The 18,852-nt window shown below is 45.6% G+C and overlaps 1 non-coding gene across 1 annotated transcript; it reads left to right on the forward strand.

Moving 5' to 3' along the window:
• Positions 1-4,607: 4,607 nt before the first annotated feature.
• LOC125355757 lies at positions 4,608-4,710 on the forward strand. The gene has a single exon (XR_007211696.1). It is a non-coding gene; the product is annotated as a U6 spliceosomal RNA (small nuclear RNA).
• The last annotated feature ends 14,142 nt before the right edge of the window (positions 4,711-18,852 follow it).

Genomic DNA, 18,852 nt, shown 5'->3' on the forward strand with positions numbered 1-18,852 from the left:
AGGGGGAGCACATGAACAGATCTCTGAGGGATGAAGAGGAAAAGATGATACAAAAACAACCACCCAGCCAGCCAATTTGCACGTATCCTCCTCCTCTTCATCTTCCACTCATCATTGCAAATACCTCTCTCCCACCTTCCATGAGCCACGCATTGTCTTGGCATCTCACACATGGAAGTCCTGCAAATATGCCTATTGGGGGGTTAATATTAGGACCCCCATTTAGTTGGCTGGACAACCCCAGCATAGAGCAATTAAGTAACTTATCCAACTTCATACACGTATCAAGGTTTTCATGGTTTTGAGGAGGGCCCATGCTCTTAATCATTAGACTCTACATTTTTCTCAGAAATGCTGGATGGGGAGTTTTCATTTCTTTATTGTGAATTCTAATAGAAAGAGCCAAAGCTGATCCAGAGAGAATCTCTGATTCCTTTTAACAAGTCTTTGCTGTGGTATAGCTTGAAAAGAAGAGATAGAGGAGAAAGGCAAAGAAAGAAGGAGGAAGAAGAGGGATGAGAAGGAAAAGGAGGAGTGGGTGGCTATGATGGAAAGGGAGGAAAGGAGGAAAGGAGGAGGAAGAGGAGGAGGAAGAGGCCGGCAAAGGAAAGCAGCATGAAGCCACATCCATCGGATGGCTTTGGGAACTTAATGAGGTTAGAACCGCCCACTTGCCTGTAATGTCAGGGTAGAAGGCAGAGCTGCTAGAGATGGAGGTGTAGAGGTGAGGAGTGGCTGTTCTTTATGCAAGAGCACACAGAGCAGGGCAACAGACAGCCTATGAAGGAGACCAGTTTCCTGGTGGCTTTTGCTGGAAAAACTTGAAAGAGATTCAGTCTAAGTATGCAGAAACGTGAGCATCTAGTAGCCTAGGTCCAAATGGAGAGTCCCTTTCTTTATGTAATACTGGGGACCCCTCAGGGTGTGCCTCAAGGACTGGCCTGATGGAAGAGGACTCTGGAGGACCCCAGAGATGCTATCTCAACATCACTATGTCTTTTCAGTGTGGGCATGATGTCCTGGAGGAGAGGAGGGAGAGAAAGAGGGAAGCAGGAGATGAAAACCCCATGAAAAATGCAATGGCTTCATTTTCAATGGATTAAAGAGCCAGCTTGTTTACATTATAATTGTCCCCAAACAATTTTATAAGCTTTAAGCTGACTTAACATTTAGCCTCGGGTTTCCTGAAAACAACTTTGATCCATCGGAATAATTGACAATTACATGGAAACAACCTTGGTTCTAAATGCACTATGGCAGAGCTGAAGCCTCAGAAAAATCAGGCTGTTGAAAGGCTCATGAGATCCCTCTGAGCTCAGAGGTGGTGGGAGACAACTGGGGAGCACGGGTACACAGGGGTATGGACCCTCCCAGCCCAAGCTGCTTTGCGCCATGCAGTGATGTGGGGAGCCTAGCCTCCACCCCATGGTCTCTGGTGTTAGTGTCCACCTCTCTCTTACTCTATTGTTAATGCTCTATGATTTTTATCTTCAAATAGTTGTACAAGGGGGTATTGGTTAAACCTGTGCAGTTAGGTGTTAAATGAATCTTGATCAAGTCTATATGTTTTTTTTTCCTCTCAATATGGCAAGATAAAACCCAGGACCTCGCATATGCTGGGCAAGCATTCTACTACAGGGCTGCACCTCCAGCCCCCTCACTCACTCCATAGATAAAATCCATGTTCAGGAGGAAGGCAATTTCAGGAACAAAAGAGTAACAAATCCCCCCTTTTCTCATTCTTCATTGTAGCCCCATGTTTATTACTTCATATCTCTGAATCTCTCTTTCCCACTTCTGTAAAATGGGAGGAAACTCTAACCTCAGATGAGAGTGAAAAGATTTGATTTATCAAGAGACTCAGACATGGACCCAGCGCTGGTGGCACACACCTGTAATCCTTGCTACTCAAAAGGCAGAGATCTGAGGCTCACAACACAAACTGTGTAGACAAGACCATAAGAATCTATTCCCCAATTAACAACCCAAAAGCTTGAAAGTGAGGTGAAGCTGCGACTTAAGTGGTAGAGCACCAAACATCAGTGAAGAAGCCATGCAAGAGTGGGAAGCCCTGAGTTCAAGCCCCAGTACCAGCACTAATAATACTACAAATAATAATCCAGAAACCCAGGCTCCCCTACTGAAGGCAGTGTAAGCTCTGTGAACGTGAGCCACTTTCTCTTAGCCCCAATGTCCTAGTCTGTAAAATGTAGAGTTGGGTTAGGTGTTTTTTAAGGAACATTTATCTTTCTTGAATTAGGGAGTGCCCAGGATGGGGGTGGCAGCAGGGGATGGGGCTCCAAGGATCGAATGGTACTGAGACATGGACTGGTGGAATAAAGGTTGTGACAGTCACACTACAAAGCCAGCCTAAGAAGTGTCTCAAGAACCCTCCAGTCCCTCAAAGAAATGGGTGTACCTTTCCACCGAGGCAAGCACCACAACATACGGGTCACCACACAACTTGTGCGAGGTGATGGAGGTGACCCCATCAGGCAAAGGAAGCCAGGACACTAGGTGTCCACACAACAGCATGAACCATCAGTGGAAAGACAAGAAAGATGTCCAGGTGTCTTCACATGGTCTTCCTTATGTAGATTAGAACGATCCTTATTATTTCCAACGATACAGACCCACTCGAGGCTTTTCTATACAATTCATTGTGGATACCTACAGTGGGGGATGGAAAAGCAAGGCACACACACACACACACACACACACACACACACACACACAGTTAAATCAGAGGGAGTCCTGTGTGGATCATGACCAGTCATTCTGTAGACTGTGGTGGTAGACCCTGATTAAGACCCCATGGTTATGAGGCAGTTCCCTACAGCTGGTGTCAGGAGATGCCCCACCCCCACCCCTACCCAAGACAGGACCCTCAGATAAGAAACAGGGACAGGTGCAAAATGGAAGATGGAGGCAGTGATGTGCTTGCCAGGGAAGAGAAATTTCAACTTGATTATTTTTCCCTTTGCCTCGTTTATGTTCCTTGTCCATCCCGGTCTATTTGTTAAATCCTATGGGATGGAGCTTTCTATCTGCCTGTGTTAGAGTTATAGTGCTTGACCTTGACCCCAGCCCTGTGAACCAGATTTTCCCACATAGGCAATCCAGACTCAGCAGACACACTGAGCCATCCCACCTGCTCAACTCCTCTCCACTTTGTTCCTGGCCCCATCTCTCTTCCCTTGCTTATCATTGAGCTCCATGCTGGAAAACATTGTCTCTCCTGTTCTGACATAACATGTTCTCCAAACAAATCTTATCTGGTCATCCAGCTCATTCTGAACCCATCCACCTGATCCTTGATACACTCTCCTGGTTTGGTCCTTGGCAATTGTCGTGCAAGCATGTGAACTGGCTCAACTAAAGCCACACACAGCACAGCTGGGTTGGAGTTGGGTGTGATGCCTCTAACACTCTGGACACCCTCTGGACTACAGGGGGAAAGGGCAAGGGGTGGCCCCAAGGTCACAGTGCTGATCTCCAAGGACACAGATATTTGCTACCTGCTCAAAGCTCTGGAAACAGAGCCGGTGGCAGACAAGCTTCAAGGTTTGATTTCCCGGGAGGAACCCAACAAGGCCCTTGAAAGGCAGACATCAAGGTGGGGAAATCAATCGTCTTTTAAGTTCTCACCTTGATGATTGATCCACTGCTTCCAGCCCCTTTTTTTCCTCTCTCTCAAGTCTCTAGACATGGCCTTACTTGCTTCTACATTTTTTCCCTTCTCATCTTTTAAAGTGGGGGACTTCCTGATTCTGCTCTGAAACGGAAATACATTGCTTTATGCACACTGACCAGGTATCCTGGTTACAGGCTGCCAACCTTTTCTCATTGCCTCTGAAGGAGCTAGTTACCCCACTGGGGGGTAGAGAGGAAGAAAAGTCACACCTGCTGCGCTCCAGCTATGCACAGTACCCTCTGGTAAGCACAGGAAGTACCATGTAGGTAATTTTCTCCCAGTTCTGCCCAGTCGCATCTTACTGACACTCCACAGATCCAAGGAGGACTTTGGGAGCCAGAAAAGTCACTTGCATGGGCATACAGGCCTGATGAAAGCAGACACCATGGTGCCAAATAAGCCTTTGGTTACAATGGACTCTGGAGGGGCACTCAGATTGCAAGGTAGGGCAGTAAGGGCCAGCAGGAACAATACCAGTGCACCTCACCTTCCATGTCTCCCTGAGAATCACGACTGTGCTCGGCGCTAGGCCTGAGTCAGTTCATCCACCCCTCATGGAAGCCCCACAACCGAGTCTGCAGGGAGGAGGAAAAGGAAAGAGGTGGAGGCATGGCAACAGAGAGGCTGTGGAGGAAAGCAGGGCAGAGGTAAAAGGTCTTTGGGAACACACACAATTCAAAATACCTCCATGTCTTTGTGAAAAATCAACCTTCTCTTGATGAAAAGGACCATGTGCTCATTTGTCTTTCTGAGTCTGGCTTATTTCACTTACAGGGAGGATCTTCAGTTCCATCCGTTTTCCTGGAAATGGTGTGATTTCCTTATTCTATGTATGAATAAGACAATTAATATAAGACAATTTAAAAAAGATTATGATTGTTTGATGCACAAAAGATATTTTTAAAAAAAAACAGTGCTCACTTTGGCTGCACATATACGAAAAAGGAACAATACAGAGATTAGCATGATCCCTGCACAAGGATGACACACAAATCTGTGAAGTGCACCATATTTTTGTCAAGGATTCGTTGTTTATACCACAAAGTTAAGAAAAATAAGGGAAGGGAATGGGTTGAACAGGGATGAAAATGTTGAATGCACATCAAGATGCAGTATATACATAAACTTTTGTTAAATGGCAAAAGATGTTTCAATATATATCCTACAAAATTAAGAAAGGTGAAGGGAATAAAGAACTGTGGGTTGAGGATGTTGAAAAAGGTGACACGGATCCAGATGCACTGTATTCATCAATGGCTGTGATGAATGGCAACTCCTTTGTACAACTACTTAAAGCTAATAAGAATTTCGAAATGCAGATAGGAAGTACAAAAAAATTCCAAAGACCTAGTTTGAATTTCAGTTAAACCTCTGTTAGTTTTTCTGAGTACATTCCATACACCGTGTGGGGATATATTTATGTTGAAGAATTATTTGACCTTTACCGACACTTACAAATTTAATTGAGTGTACTCTACTTTGATTTGCTAAGTATGGCAGCCATCCTTGTAAAGCACACAGGAGGGCCCAGTCCTCAGCCTTGGGGCAACAGGGCTCTTGGGGGATTCTAGGCCAGCTCTGCTGCTGACAATTGCTCTGGCTGTATTATGACGAGAAGCCTAGAGACAGGGAGATGCTTTGAGGGAAAAATTCTAAACCCATGGCAAGCACCAGACATCCATTTGGCATACCTCAACCAGGGGTGTGTGTGTGTGTGTGTGTGTGTGTGTGTGTGTGTGTGTGTGTGTGTGTGTGTGTTGCTACCATTTCTGTGTCCAGCTCAGGCAACCCCATGCTCATCAAGAAGTGCTGAACACCAGCAAGAGGCCAGGCACTATGTGCCAGGAAAGTTTAAAAAGCATGTGACAGGTTATCTGCTCCCCACTCCCTATGATCCCAGGATGGCTCTTGAACCTGGAAAAGATGGTATGCTGTATGGGCCCCTTGGGAGCCTGGGTAACAGTTAGACCTCAGTCATGGAAGAAGAACAAGGAAGGATAGAGGAGGTAAGGCTTGAGCTGGTTTCTGGAGGATGCATGAGGAATTTAGGTGTCTCTATTATAGCAGCAAAACCCTATCCTAATTAACACCTAGCCTGCTGCTACACTTTTGTCTTGAGAGGCTGTCTGCATGTAGCTGGGTCCTTTTGCTTTTTATTAAAAGAGCTCATTTCCTTCTCTTTGTGGCTGTTGGTATCTTTTCATCAATCATGTCACTGTCACCTTGAGCCAGTCACACATCAGGAAAGAGCAGAAGGACATCCAAGCCATGAAGAAATAGAAAGAGAGAACTAACAACCACCAATAGGACCAAGGCCCATGGATGATTCAACTGGGAGGTAGAGGGGGAGGGGCAGGGAAAGCGATGCCCATTTTGTTCACTGGTGTGGAGACAGGGAAGGGCAGAGCATGGGACCTTCTGGGAACTGAAGAGTCCTGGGACCTGCAGAGCCTAGCAGGGATTAGCTTGTAGAGGGTGTTGAACGTTAAGAAATGGACACAGTCTCAGAGAGAGACATAGGGGATGCTAACATGAGGCTGAAATCATCAGAAAATGTTCAGTGAAGAACAACTGGGAAAACATCCCTGGCCATCTACTGGGGGATGCATTGTAAAGAATCTACCACTAGTGAGACTGTGACCACTGTGGGTCTTAGATGGATCCAGCAATGAGTCAGATGGCAAAAAAAATCAGGAGTCAGAGGATACCAAAGGATGGGCTGGAGCCCCATCTGCCCACATCCACTGGTCCAAATTTATTACCTTGTGGATTGCTGAGTCTCACCCTAGGTCTTAGAGATGCTATAGGATGCTATAGGAAATGTTGTTTGCTTTTTTTATATACTGAAGTAACACTACCCCAAATCACCTCAAAATGTTACTCATTTGAAACAGTGAGCATTCATGTCCACAACTGTAGGTCCACTCCACTGGGGACCTACAGGTCCTTCAGATCTAGACAGCACATCCATCTCCAAGTCAACTGGAGAAACAACTCCACAAGCTTAATTCTGCTGTCACTGCAGGCTGGATGCTTCCAGAAGGGGAAGCAGAAATGTGCTGTGGTTCTTCAGGCATCTGATCTCAAAATGTGGATGTTGGTAACCATGTTCTATGAGTCAAAGCAAGTAGGGTAGAAGGCTGTGCTCCTCTCATGAAGGTGGTGGGGGCAAGGAGGAGCCACCTGTTGAAGAAATAATTACCACAGTCACAACTAAAAAGTATGGAGAGGGGCTGGGGATATAGCCTAGCGGCAAGAGTGCCTGCCTCGGATACACGAGGCCCTAGGTTCGATTCCCCGGCACCACATATACAGAAAAACGGCCAGAAGCGGCGCTGTGGCTCAAGTGGCAGAGTGCTAGCCTTGAGCGGGAAGAAGCCAGGGACAGTGCTCAGGCCCTGAGTCCAAGGCCCAGGACTGGCAAAAAAAAAAAAAAAAAAAAAAAGTATGGAGGACTAAAGAGTGGCAGTGCATACCTATAGAAGAGAGAACACCACACACAGCCACACTTTACACTAAGCCACAAGGACTCTACCTGGAGAGCCCAGTGGATGAAAAGACCATCCTGTCCACCAGCAATCTAGCCTTCTCTTAGCCTTTTCAACAAGGCATTCCTTGATCAGGAACCAGGAACCAGGCAGGTACTGTATGTATTACACAGAGGTGAGAGTGCAGTAGAAGTCTAGGGCTGATCAGGGACAGGATTGGGGCTGGCTCACCAGGGATCTATTTGGAAAGAAAGCTAAGAAGCCCACAGAGAAATGTGTCACCCTGAGGAAAGAATGGGTGGAGGTGTATGAAAAAGGGATGGTCTTTGGGAGCTGTGGGAAGGGAAAGGTCCTAGCAGAGTGCCTTATCTAGTAGTCAATGTTCCTTGGTTCCCACAAAATTCTGTCTAGTAACAGGAAGAAAGCACTTTCCATGGAGAGCTGGTGCTACGTAACTTCTAGATGCTTCTGGAGGAGGACCTTCACCAACAGGTGTATCTTGGCACAATGTTCAACTATATTTAACAAACAGACTCCAAAAATGAAAGTGGCTTTAAAAAGCTGAGATGGAGGTTCCCCCATGTCACGAGAGGAGAAAGACTCCATTGGCTTTACCACACAACTTCCATTGGCTTTACCACATGACTTCCATTGTCAAGGTCATCTTGCAGCCCAAGATGGCTGCCGGAGCTCCAGCTTTCACATCTGCTGCATTCTGGGTGAAGCAGGAAGGTAGGAAAAAGGGAAAGGGTGTTATCTTCATCATTTAAAGGACGTATCTCTGAAGTCTTACACAACATTTTTGCATCCATCTTCTGACTAGAACTTAACTTTTACAGCTGTTCATTGCTATGAGGTAGGCTGGGAAAAGCAGTCTTTTCATGGGACGGTAATATCTTCTAAAAGTCAGAGTGCTTTTACTGAGAAGAAAGACTATAATAGAAACCAAGGGCCATCATATTCTCTCCTGTAAGAGAGGACAGTGTAGATGACAGACATTGGGGGATGTCGAGAGCAATAAGATAATAATTGAGAGCACGCTGGTCCATTCTGTAAGAACTGAGCTTGGAGAATACTGTGTGGGCCTCAAATGAGGAGTTCCATCCTATCCCAGGTGGTGTGGTACAAAAGTCAAGGTGAGACCTCTTTGTAGCATTTCCTGGGCCACAGAGCATCCTCAGTTCTCCCCAGCCTCCAATCCCAGCCTCCACCTGAGGACTCTGCCCCAAGCTTTTTGACTGTTTGTGTTGCTGAGCTATGGAAACAATTGTGCTCTGCTCCACGGAGACTTCTTAAAGCTAAGAGATGCTTGTGGGACCTGAAATTGTCCTCACAGTGGCTTCATTCAAAGTAATAACAGCATCTGATGTTATAGAAATCGCATCCTCATGATCATAAGCATTTATAATAGCCCATCACTGAGCAAGTGCTTACATTACAGAAGAATTTCCGTGGAGAAAGTCAATCTTCTAAAAAATGTTCATTTTTTTGGGTAAGAAAATTAAATGAGATGCTAAATTGTCTCTGTCATTACATCACCCTTCCCTCCTGAGCACTTGCAGCTCTGATCAGCCCGACATTTCACATGTAGCAATGCAGATGGGGAAAATTTATCTCCTGGTGGTGACACCCCAGAGTCAGTTCTGCACCAGTCTCTCTTGCCTGCTCTGATTTTACAGTCAGCTCTGTGTGTGTGTGTGTGTGTGTGTGTGTGTGTGTGTGTGTGTGTGTGTGTAGCTGTCAAGAGCTCCAAACCTTTCAGACATGGCTGCCCTTGGAAAGAAACAAGAGAAACCCTCTGTACAACACCAAACAATGTAACAGCCCTGAGAGATGGTCTTGGAAGGTGCAGAGGAGGCATTGGGAGTGGGGCACCTCACTCCTATGCTTCATGAAAGCTCCACCTTGGGAAATGATCCTTAGTTGTGACTCTGGGCAGTCTTCATGGTCTCACCCTGGTCTGCTCCTCAGATTGCCTTGGGAAACACCCAGCCTGGTATCCCAGTGAGCTTCCTGTCCAGGCCAGTGCTGGACACACTCCTCTCTCCCACTCACCTACCTCAAGAGGGAGGGATTCCAGGTGTCCAGCAAGGGCAGTGGGCAGAAACTTCTCACTTCTTGGGTACTCTAGTCATTGTCTCTAGGGATTACAAAGAAAAACCCAAGAATGGAAAACGAAAACTATTGACTCCAAGATAAAGAGAGAGGAGAAAAAGCAACACAATCCAAATTTAGTTAAGTGTTTAGTTAAATGTCTACAAAGCGTAGCATTCTGTCACATTCATTAGTTGTTAAGTTTAGTGTCCACAAATTTAGTACACTTCACAATAATGTGCTGGTTAAAGTGTCTCTCTCTCTCTGAGAGAATTCCCACGCTTGCAAGATGATTACTGAGAAATTGTAGTCAATTGTGAATTAAATAAGTTACCTAGAGCCAAATTATTTCAAAAGCAAAATCATAAAAAAAAACCCTTTCAATTTTTATAGCAAAACTTATCTTTGATGTGAAATGTGGGTGTATTTACATGTTTTATGTGATATGGGGTAGAAAGTCCAAAAATGAGTACTCAGGATCTTTAGAAGTTGTAAAATACCTGTTAAACTAAGTACTAAAGAGTTTATTAGCTTGTACACAGAACCCTCTAAACACCACTATGGCAGGGGTTATATAAACCTTGGGTTACAGTGGACTATTACACAACAATTTAAAGTAGCAAAGTATATGTCTGAGAAGACTTACCCAGGGTTCATTATTACCTGACCAAAGCCATTGTAAAACTATTCCTGCAGAATGGTTTTTTTGTGTGTCAAAATAGTTTGTGTGTATGTGTGTGTACAAGTTAATATTGAAATGTGTGCTGTTGGATATCTAGGGACCGTTGTGAAAGAACCCATAGGAAGAGCAGTCATTTTCCCTCTGAAGATGAGAAGTACAGGGTGAAGTGAAAGGAAATTTCCATTTTCATGTTAAAATATTCATCGGGTTTTGCAAGGGGAAAATAATGAGCAGGTGTATTACTTCTGTGTGTGCATAGTGGGGTGTACTGGGCTGGAACTCAGGGCCTGGATGCTGTCCTTTAGATTTTCCACTCAAGGCTGACATTGTATCACTGTAGTCACAGCTCCACTTCCTGCTTTTTCTGATTAATTGGAGAGAAGAATCTCATGGACTGAGCTACTTGAGCTGCCTTCAAACTGTGATCCTCAGATCTCAACCTCTTGAGTAGCTAAAAACTACAGGTATGAGCCACCAGTACCAGATATGTATTACCTTTATACTTTGGAAAAGTTACAAAACTTCAGAAGGGAGTGGTCTACAGGAAGAGAAGAGTTTGTAATCCAGGAAGAGGCACTGTTAATCCATTGCTGTCTGGGGAGAAACCTAAGAGTACAACTGGCTTGAATATCCTGTCACTACAGGATGGGAAAAGAGAACGTCCAGCATTTCACAGCCCAATATGGTATTGTGACCTTTCCTTCACTTGGATTCCATAGTCAGCAAGCAGCCAGCCGAATCAAGATAATTTCATCAGCCAAGCAATGCATATGGAGCACTGATTACATCAGTTCTCTGTAGAATCCTAAGTAGTCCCATTAGAATAGAGTGAACTGTCAACAGGGTTGTTTCTTTCTGCAGGCTGTAGGGGAGAATCCCATTTCCTTGCATTTTCTAGCTCTAGAGGCTGCATTTCCTTGGCTTGTGGCCACTTCCCATCTCCAAAGCTAACATTATAACATCATCAAAATTTCTCTGACTCTCATCTTCTGCATCCTTCTTCCACTTCTAAGGGTCCCTGTGATTATATCAGAAAACCCAGGATAATACCACCACCCCACTTTCCAAAATCAATAGATCAGCCGGAACCTAACTTTTTCATAGGTCCTGTAGTCATGAACATTTCATGGGCCATTATTGTGCCTACCGGAGTTATTTAGCAACTAAATGGCTAATGCAGTTCAGTATCTGAGAACGCCAGATGATCCTTAGTCCGAGGAACTTTCAGTCTATAAGGGAGAGCGGTGGCATATTTGCCCATCTAAGCAAGACTTGCATGGAAAGGAGTGGACCAAATCAATTTTGAGAGTTTCAGCTCAACACCCATCACAAAGGGTCAGAACAGTTAGAGGGTGAAGGACTGGGGTGATTTGTTTGGAGAAAGCTGTCAGTATTCCATGTGGCCCCCAACCACAGGGAGGGAACCTTGAGAGGACCTCCAGAGAGCTTGATCTGTGTGCCTAGGAAATTGGAGTGACAATACATTGGGGTCTGTTTTTCACCTGGAGCAAGAAGTGAAGGTTCAGCTGTGGGGTAAAGAAGAGAGAGGCCAGTCTGCTCTTCTCTGGCAATAGAGTAGACTGCAGTGGGTGGCAGGTTCCCCACAAATCAAATGGACCCAGGAGGAAACTGGCCTGGAACCATCTTCAATATAAATTTTCTCAAGAAAGGTCCTTGAGTTAGCATTGAACATCACTCAAGCCTGAGAGAACTCAGTCCAGTCAGGCCTCATGCTCTCTCTTGTGGTCTCTCTCTCTCGCAGTCTCTCTCTTATGATCTCTCTCTCTCTCCATTTCTCCCTCTCTCCCCCTCTCCCCCTCTCTCTTCCTCCCTCTCTCTATCTCTCCCTCCCCCTCAGAGGGGTCAAGGGTAACCTGATAGGAATGGGGCAGATAGAAGAAAGAAGGAAAGAAGCAATTCCATAACTTCCTGCCCCAACCACCCTGACACAGGGCCCCACTGGAAAAAGCAAAAGTTCCCTTTAATGTAGCTTTGAGCTTTAACAATTACACTGTCCTTATTATGCTAGCAAAAATGACAAAATTTGGAAGCCTGGAAGTGACCAGAGAGGACTTTGGTAGAAAGGAGTAGCCAGGCCAGGCATGGCAATTAACAACTATAATCCCAATTAGGCAGAGATCAAGGAAGATCACTGTTTGAATGAGACCAGTGTGGACAAAGAAAGATAAGACCTCATCTCAATCAATAAGCCAGGCATGGTGGCATGCATCTGTGGCCCTAGCTATACTGGAGGCCTTAGGAGGAGGATGAAGGTCCAATGTCTATGAGAAAAACTCAAGATCTTATGTGGAAAATACTACCAGCAAAAAGACTGTGTGCAAGTAGTTCAAGTGGTAGAATGCCTGCGATTCTAGTAAACATAAAGTCCTAAGTTCAATCCCTACTACCAGAAAAAAAAAAGTATTACCAACTCAAACTATGAACTCTCCCTTAAAGATTCTCCTCAAGAAGTGAGAAAGTGGAGATTAAAAGGACAGAATGTGGGAAGAAAGGCGTTGTCTTCTGCTTTTATAATATTAGTCAGAAGCACATGCCGGACTTCTGACAACTGACTGGAGTCCGGGTGTCCAATCAATTATTTGCTAGTGTCTCCTCCAAAGGTTCTAGTTCCACATCCCAGACTTCCACTTCAGTGACACTAGTTCCCTGTGATGCTCTACTTGCCAGTTGGATCCCAAATCCATCCTTCCCTTTGGGGTCCAGATTTCCTTTATTGACCAGCTGTCAATTGGAGGCAAGTCTTCACCCCATCCAGTCTCCTCCTTTGTACTCCAGGTCCCCAAACTGTCTGACTTGCCCTTATAGCTTGTCCCATTGGAAGAACTCCATCTGCTGTCTCTCTCGGGCCCTAGCCACCAAGGCAGAGAACAGACTGGGCCTGACAAATGGCCAGAGCATGGATTGAAGCTGGGGCCCAGCATCGGAGGCTTCCATGGGTCTTGAACATGGCCACATGTAACCCCACCTCAACTGTGCCTCTGGTCTTCTGCTTGTGAAGATTGCCCATGGAAGAGAAGGGCTGGGATCTCAGTGGCCCACCACTTGGTCTCTGGCTCTGGCTCCTCCTTCCCTCTCACTCACTGCAGCCTCACCTGGTCTACACTGGGCAGCTGGACACAGACAACAATGCTAGTAACAGAACAATGGCTAATGCTTCCAGTGTGCTGCAATGGCCAGACCTTCTCCTGAGAACATTGTGTGTCTGGTTTGAAAATCTCCATCGACCTATAGAGGTCAAGCAGTTACTATTTTACTTACAGATGCAGAAATGGGCATATAAAGAATAAGTAATGAATCCAGGCTCATGTAGGTAGCAAGTGGCTAGGGTTCCAAGTTAGGTACTCTGGCTCCTGAGTTCCTGTACTCAGATCCTGTGCTCCTGTCTGTCTTTGCTTCTAGAATATTCTTTCCCTTCCCATTGTCTCCTCCAAGCCCTACTCATCCTTCAAGGTCCAGATGAAACGCTTTCTTCTGTGTTTTGCCCTCTTAATCTGTTGATGACTCCCCTCACATGCCCCCTTCCCCACCCCCCACCAGGAGCACTGCCTGCCTGCATTGTCATTGCACCTGTGACCCATCTGTGTTAGGAGCTCACCTTGCACTGCTAATGTTCACTCTCAGATCTGTTGATTCATATGAATTTCACTCCCAGAAGCAGAGACCATGTCCTTCTAAGCCTGGGACATTTTTGCAGATCTGGTGAGGAACTGAATTGAGTCCTCTATGTCTCCCATCTGTCCTTGATCCCCTCCAGGTCATTGAAAATAGTCAGTTGTTGGGCTGGACTCTGACCTCTGGCATGGCCAGGTGACCTTGAGAATTGCTCAGTGTTTGGGCTGAGAGCTGAGGCCAGCACAGTGTTTAATGCAACTTGCCACAGGAAGCTGATGTGTTTCATCGAGTCTGTCTCCTCCCTGGGAGGCTGTGTGCCTCCGTTAGCTTTGTCTTCATGACCTTGGCCTCAGTCTGGCTGGCCCAGTGGCTCAGGAGTGGCTCAGGAGACTGTTGGTCACTGAGCCATCTGGGCTGGCTGCTAATGTCACCTGGGCTCCTAGCACTGCTGCTTCCATCACTCAGAATCCCCAGGACTGAAAGGCTAACACGCCAGCAGGAGGCACATCCCCAGCCAAGACCCACCAGGAAGGAGGAGGGGACAGAGGCTGGGGGCTACTGCTAAGTGTACAATGGGGAAATCTGAGGGTGTTCCACCCCAGGACCCTCTGCAGGCACAGGGCCACTGTCTCAGGCTCCTCACTTGCCTGTAGGGATAGAGTTGTTCCCTGGCTCAGTACTGGAAGTCGCCTTCCAGCAAGATGGCGTCCCTGTGGCAACAACTCACACCACTGCTGCCCAGAGAGGAAGGTCACTACCCTGCAAACATTCCACCATCGCTGCTGCTGGCTCTCTGGACACATTTGTAAAGTCTTGTATGAGCTGGGGCCCACCTCCTCCTCCTCCAGCCACATCTCTGACCATCTCATCCAAGTCTCTAGTCACACTGACCTCTTCATTCCTTCATTTCCTAAGACTCTTCAAGATCAGCATTTTAACAGAAGGTAAACCCCACTACTGCCCTCACCCAACTCGTCTCAGCTGTCAGATTTGTCCATTTTGATGATCTTTCCAAAGAACTGCTTCACCAAGTGACTGGCTGCTTCATTCATTGATATACTCCACACTGGGTTGCGCTATGAATGGTGATGGAGCCACGGCTAAGGCGAGAGACGGCAACCTTTGCATCAGGAATTCCATGCATCTAGCCAGGGTCAAGGTACAGATGTACAAAGGCGAATCTAGGATTGTTAGAGGCCTGTGGGCCAGTGTGGCCTGCTGGTCAGGAGTGTGGCCACTGAAGTTGGGCTGCCCGTGTTTGGTCCCCTCCTCTCTCATTACTGGAGTGAACTTAGGCCAACTGCTTTGCTTAGCTCCATTTTGTTTTCTTAATAATAAGATGTAAGGATCTTTAACATCTCTCTTAAGATTGTGAACACAGAGAAAGGCTACATAAAAAAGTACTGGACACACAGTTCTTTTCATATAAGGAATAATATGGGATAAATAGGAATTATTTTTTACTTAAATTATTATTTTTACTTAAACATGATACTTGCACATTGTTAAAAATTATACAGGGCCTGTGGGGAAACCTTTCTCCCCTCTACCCTAACCTAAAAGCTCTTTTCCCTAGGGACAATCTCTGTGACTAGTTGAAAGGTAATTTTATACAGTTGCAAACATACGTGTGTCACATCATCTCTCCATCTGTCCAGCTCAATAGCCAGCGAGCTCGTCCACCTATCATCTCCTTGTTATGTATTTATGATCTACCCCTCATTTGTCACATGATCATTCTCCATGCTGTTTGGCTTTCTGGACTGAGCTTTTATTTAAGTTGGGATATAGCTTGGAAATGGCCTTCAGACCACTCTTGGTTCTTTGCAAGGACTGAAGACTGCAGGTGTGTGCTGGGAGATACAAGGACTCACTGTCCCCATGACCTCTGGGGACCCAGTTGTAGGCCCAGCATTATAGTGCTTTTTCCCCTGGGGTTAAGACAGTTGTCCCTTTGAAGCACGGATGTACATGAGAACCACTCGTGAGCTTCCTCACTGCTCCCACTCAAGGCAGGGGTGCACTCATTCCCCAGCGCTCCGGACACCATCCATGTAGGGGCAGGTCCAGAGGATTGCAGCCCAGTTCACAGAAACCACCTTGAGGGGCAGAGCCATAGGGAAAACTTCATCCACAGACACACGCAGCAGGTTTAAGGTCTCTGTGGTCTGTGTGATTGTTTCTCCATGCAATGCACTAAGGCCTGACACATAGTCTTGGGCATGGCACACTCGAGGTGCATGTGGGGTGGCCAAACTCACTTTTGGGAGGTAGTCACCCTGGGTAGTGCAGGTAAGGGGAGGTGAGCTATGCAGATGAACTGTGCTGGGATTCAGAAGAGAGGTGACTGTGGGTTTGTGGTCCCTGTGGCTCTTTCTGGAAGAAGGTGGTTGGGGAAAATACTGGCTGAGTTGGAACCTAAGACGCCCTTGGAAAGATCACACCATCCATGCAAATCTGGGCACACCGCCAATGGTCCAGGGATGGGCACATGACTAAAGCAAAGGCATTCCTTCCCTGGGGGAAGCCACCTCTGTGCAGATGATCTGAGTACTGACAGCATGGCTCAGCTTCCATTCATCCTGAGCTCTGTGCTGAGCACACACTGCTCAGTACACATGGTGACCCTGACAGAAACAAGTGCTGAGATGTTGTGAGAACAAGGAATGGAGGAAGAGGAGAGGGCTTGGGAAGGGAAAAGCACAAGGCATGTGTGGGAGAGCTGGGTAAATCCATTAGGTAAGCAAGGCCAAGAAAGGAGGAAGAAAAACACTCAGATCCCTGAGTGGTAGATGGACTGCAGGATGCACCCCTAGCTTTCCTCTGGAGTCCCATGGGAAGTAGGACATGCATGTATAGTGAGTGGTGTCACGCACATGTGCGCACGCGTAATTGAGAGGATCAGTTGACAGCATATGTAGAGTCGCTGTATAAGGGACAGTGGCATGAGTTGAGAACACCAGGGGAGACTTCATGGAGGAAGTGGGCTTTGTGGATTGGTGTGTCCAGGCTCAGGAAAACAAGGAAGTCATGTGCCATTTACCTTGGGAGCTGAGCATTTCATTCTCCATTGTTTCCTGGTGTGGACTTCCCTGACCCCCCTAGAAAACTCATCTACAAGCTATTTCCCATCTTAGTACTGAGTTATTCTCTCCCAGCACTGGTCCCTTCCTCTCTGAAAATGGTCTCATTTTATTTGCTTATTGGCATGTTAGTTTACATGTTTATTACATATCTTATTCCATCACACTGTCCACCTGCATCCAAGTAGGGACCTAAGCTGTTATTGCTTATTCTTGTATTCTCAACACCAGGCACATTTCAAGGGTTCAATGGACATTTTGGAATGTTTGAATGAATAAGTACAAAGGTCAAACAGAAATCTATGCAGGTGTACGACCACCGGTCGGGTTCTTTGCTCTGCTCCATTGCTTGGCCTCCTAGTTCTCTCACATGGAGCTCCCTTCTCCCCTTGCTGTGGAATTCTCAAGGTTCTGCCCTTTTGGAATTCCCCTTTCCTATTGTGCCCTTGGCCTTGGAAGTAGCTGTGACAGTTCCACCTGTGGTCATGGCTGCATTCCCCAAAGCCAGAGCAGACAGACACCATGACACTTTTTATACTTGGGCCTGTCTCTGCAGCCCAAATCATCTTACTGCAATGAACAGATCAGGAACAGGAGCAGAGAGGGGTTTTTTTTCCTACTAGCAAAATTAGTCATTGGTAGACATTCAGGAAACAATGAAGTGGGGATTGTTCACTTTTATCTAGACACTGTGGAGTAGGGAGGCTCCCCAACAAGTCTATATACAAGCAGGCGCTCCGGGGTGTATGTATTTAGTGAAGAGTGCCAGGAGGCTTTGACCACCAAACAATATCCTTCATCAGAGGGAGGACTTAGTGATGCAAAGAAAAGTGCTTTAGGTTGGAGTCTCGCTAGAGCAAAAAGTGGAATTATTCCCAGGTAAATAAGTTATCCTGAGTGTGTGTGTGTGTGTGTGTGTGTGTGTGTGTGTGTGTTATTGTTGTTTTCTAAATTTTTCTAGGATCGGGTAGCTTTGAGAACCTTAACAACTCTAGCAATGACTCCTAGATAAGCCATTAAGGCTCAACTATAAGTAGGTGAACAATCCTTCTTTATTTGAATGTGACAACAGTTATTTCTCCTCTTTCATTTTATCTCTTATATTTGTTATTATCTGTTTCCTTCTAAAAGTGCAATATTCACTGAAGAAAACTTGAAAACAAAGGATGATAGATAGAAGAAAATTAAGATTACCATCATTCTATTACCTAGAAAGAGAAAAAACACTATTAACAGCCCTAACAACATTCTCTCTCTTCTTGGGATATATTTCTCTTTCTCTGTTTTTATTTCTCTATTTCTCTTTCTGATGCTCTATCTATGTCTATTTCTCTCTATTTCCGTCTCTGTCTATTTCTCAATCTCTCCCCCCTACCCCACCCCCACACTTTTTCCCCTAGGGAAATATTTATGTACCATATTTGTTTCTCTCTCAGTCCCACATATTTGGTACCCTGTGCTGTCACTCACTCTTGCACATGTGCTAAGAACCACCAGGGATGTTTCTACATTCTCTGAGAAAGGCTCTGCCTGGCTTTCTAACATTCATGTTGTTCTAGCTGCATAGGAGATACTACCGCGCTCCTCTGCTGGGCCTCTGAGTTGTTTGTCCTCTATCTCGGCATCTGTAAAATAAAGATTATGATGAGATGTGTCTCACATGGCTATTTGAGGATAAATTGAGCTAATGCATGCACAAGGTTGGGCAGGGAGCCTGGCCGTTTTATGTGCTCAATAAATAAACTTTAGATTTACTTATTACCATCGATTTTTGACCTGTTATTAAAATGGTAGAAAGATCATCTTGGCAGCTAAATCTTAGTAGAAATCCCTCAGCATTGCCTATAATGAATTGCTAAAGATGGGATCCCTACACTCAAGACTGATCATTTTTAAGAGACTGAAGTAGAAGGGCTTGGTTCATGGAGCCTCTGGGTAATGGTATAGGTTATAGGATATTTTTATTTGAGGGATATATTGTTTGAGTGGGAATATATTTGTCTACTAATAAGGCTAAATGTTTTTATATGTCAACTGGTTTGTGTTTCTTTGTTTATAATTCATAATAGTAAGTGCAAAGGTCAAATAGAAACCTGTGGAGTTTGTGTGTTTTTGCCCAGATTTTCCTCTTGACTGTTTACTTTTCTCCTGATTTGGTATTAGTTTCTACACAGACAA

Source organism: Perognathus longimembris, chromosome 7 (assembly GCF_023159225.1).
Source record: "Perognathus longimembris pacificus isolate PPM17 chromosome 7, ASM2315922v1, whole genome shotgun sequence".
In the NCBI taxonomy this organism is placed as follows: domain Eukaryota; kingdom Metazoa; phylum Chordata; class Mammalia; order Rodentia; family Heteromyidae; genus Perognathus; species Perognathus longimembris.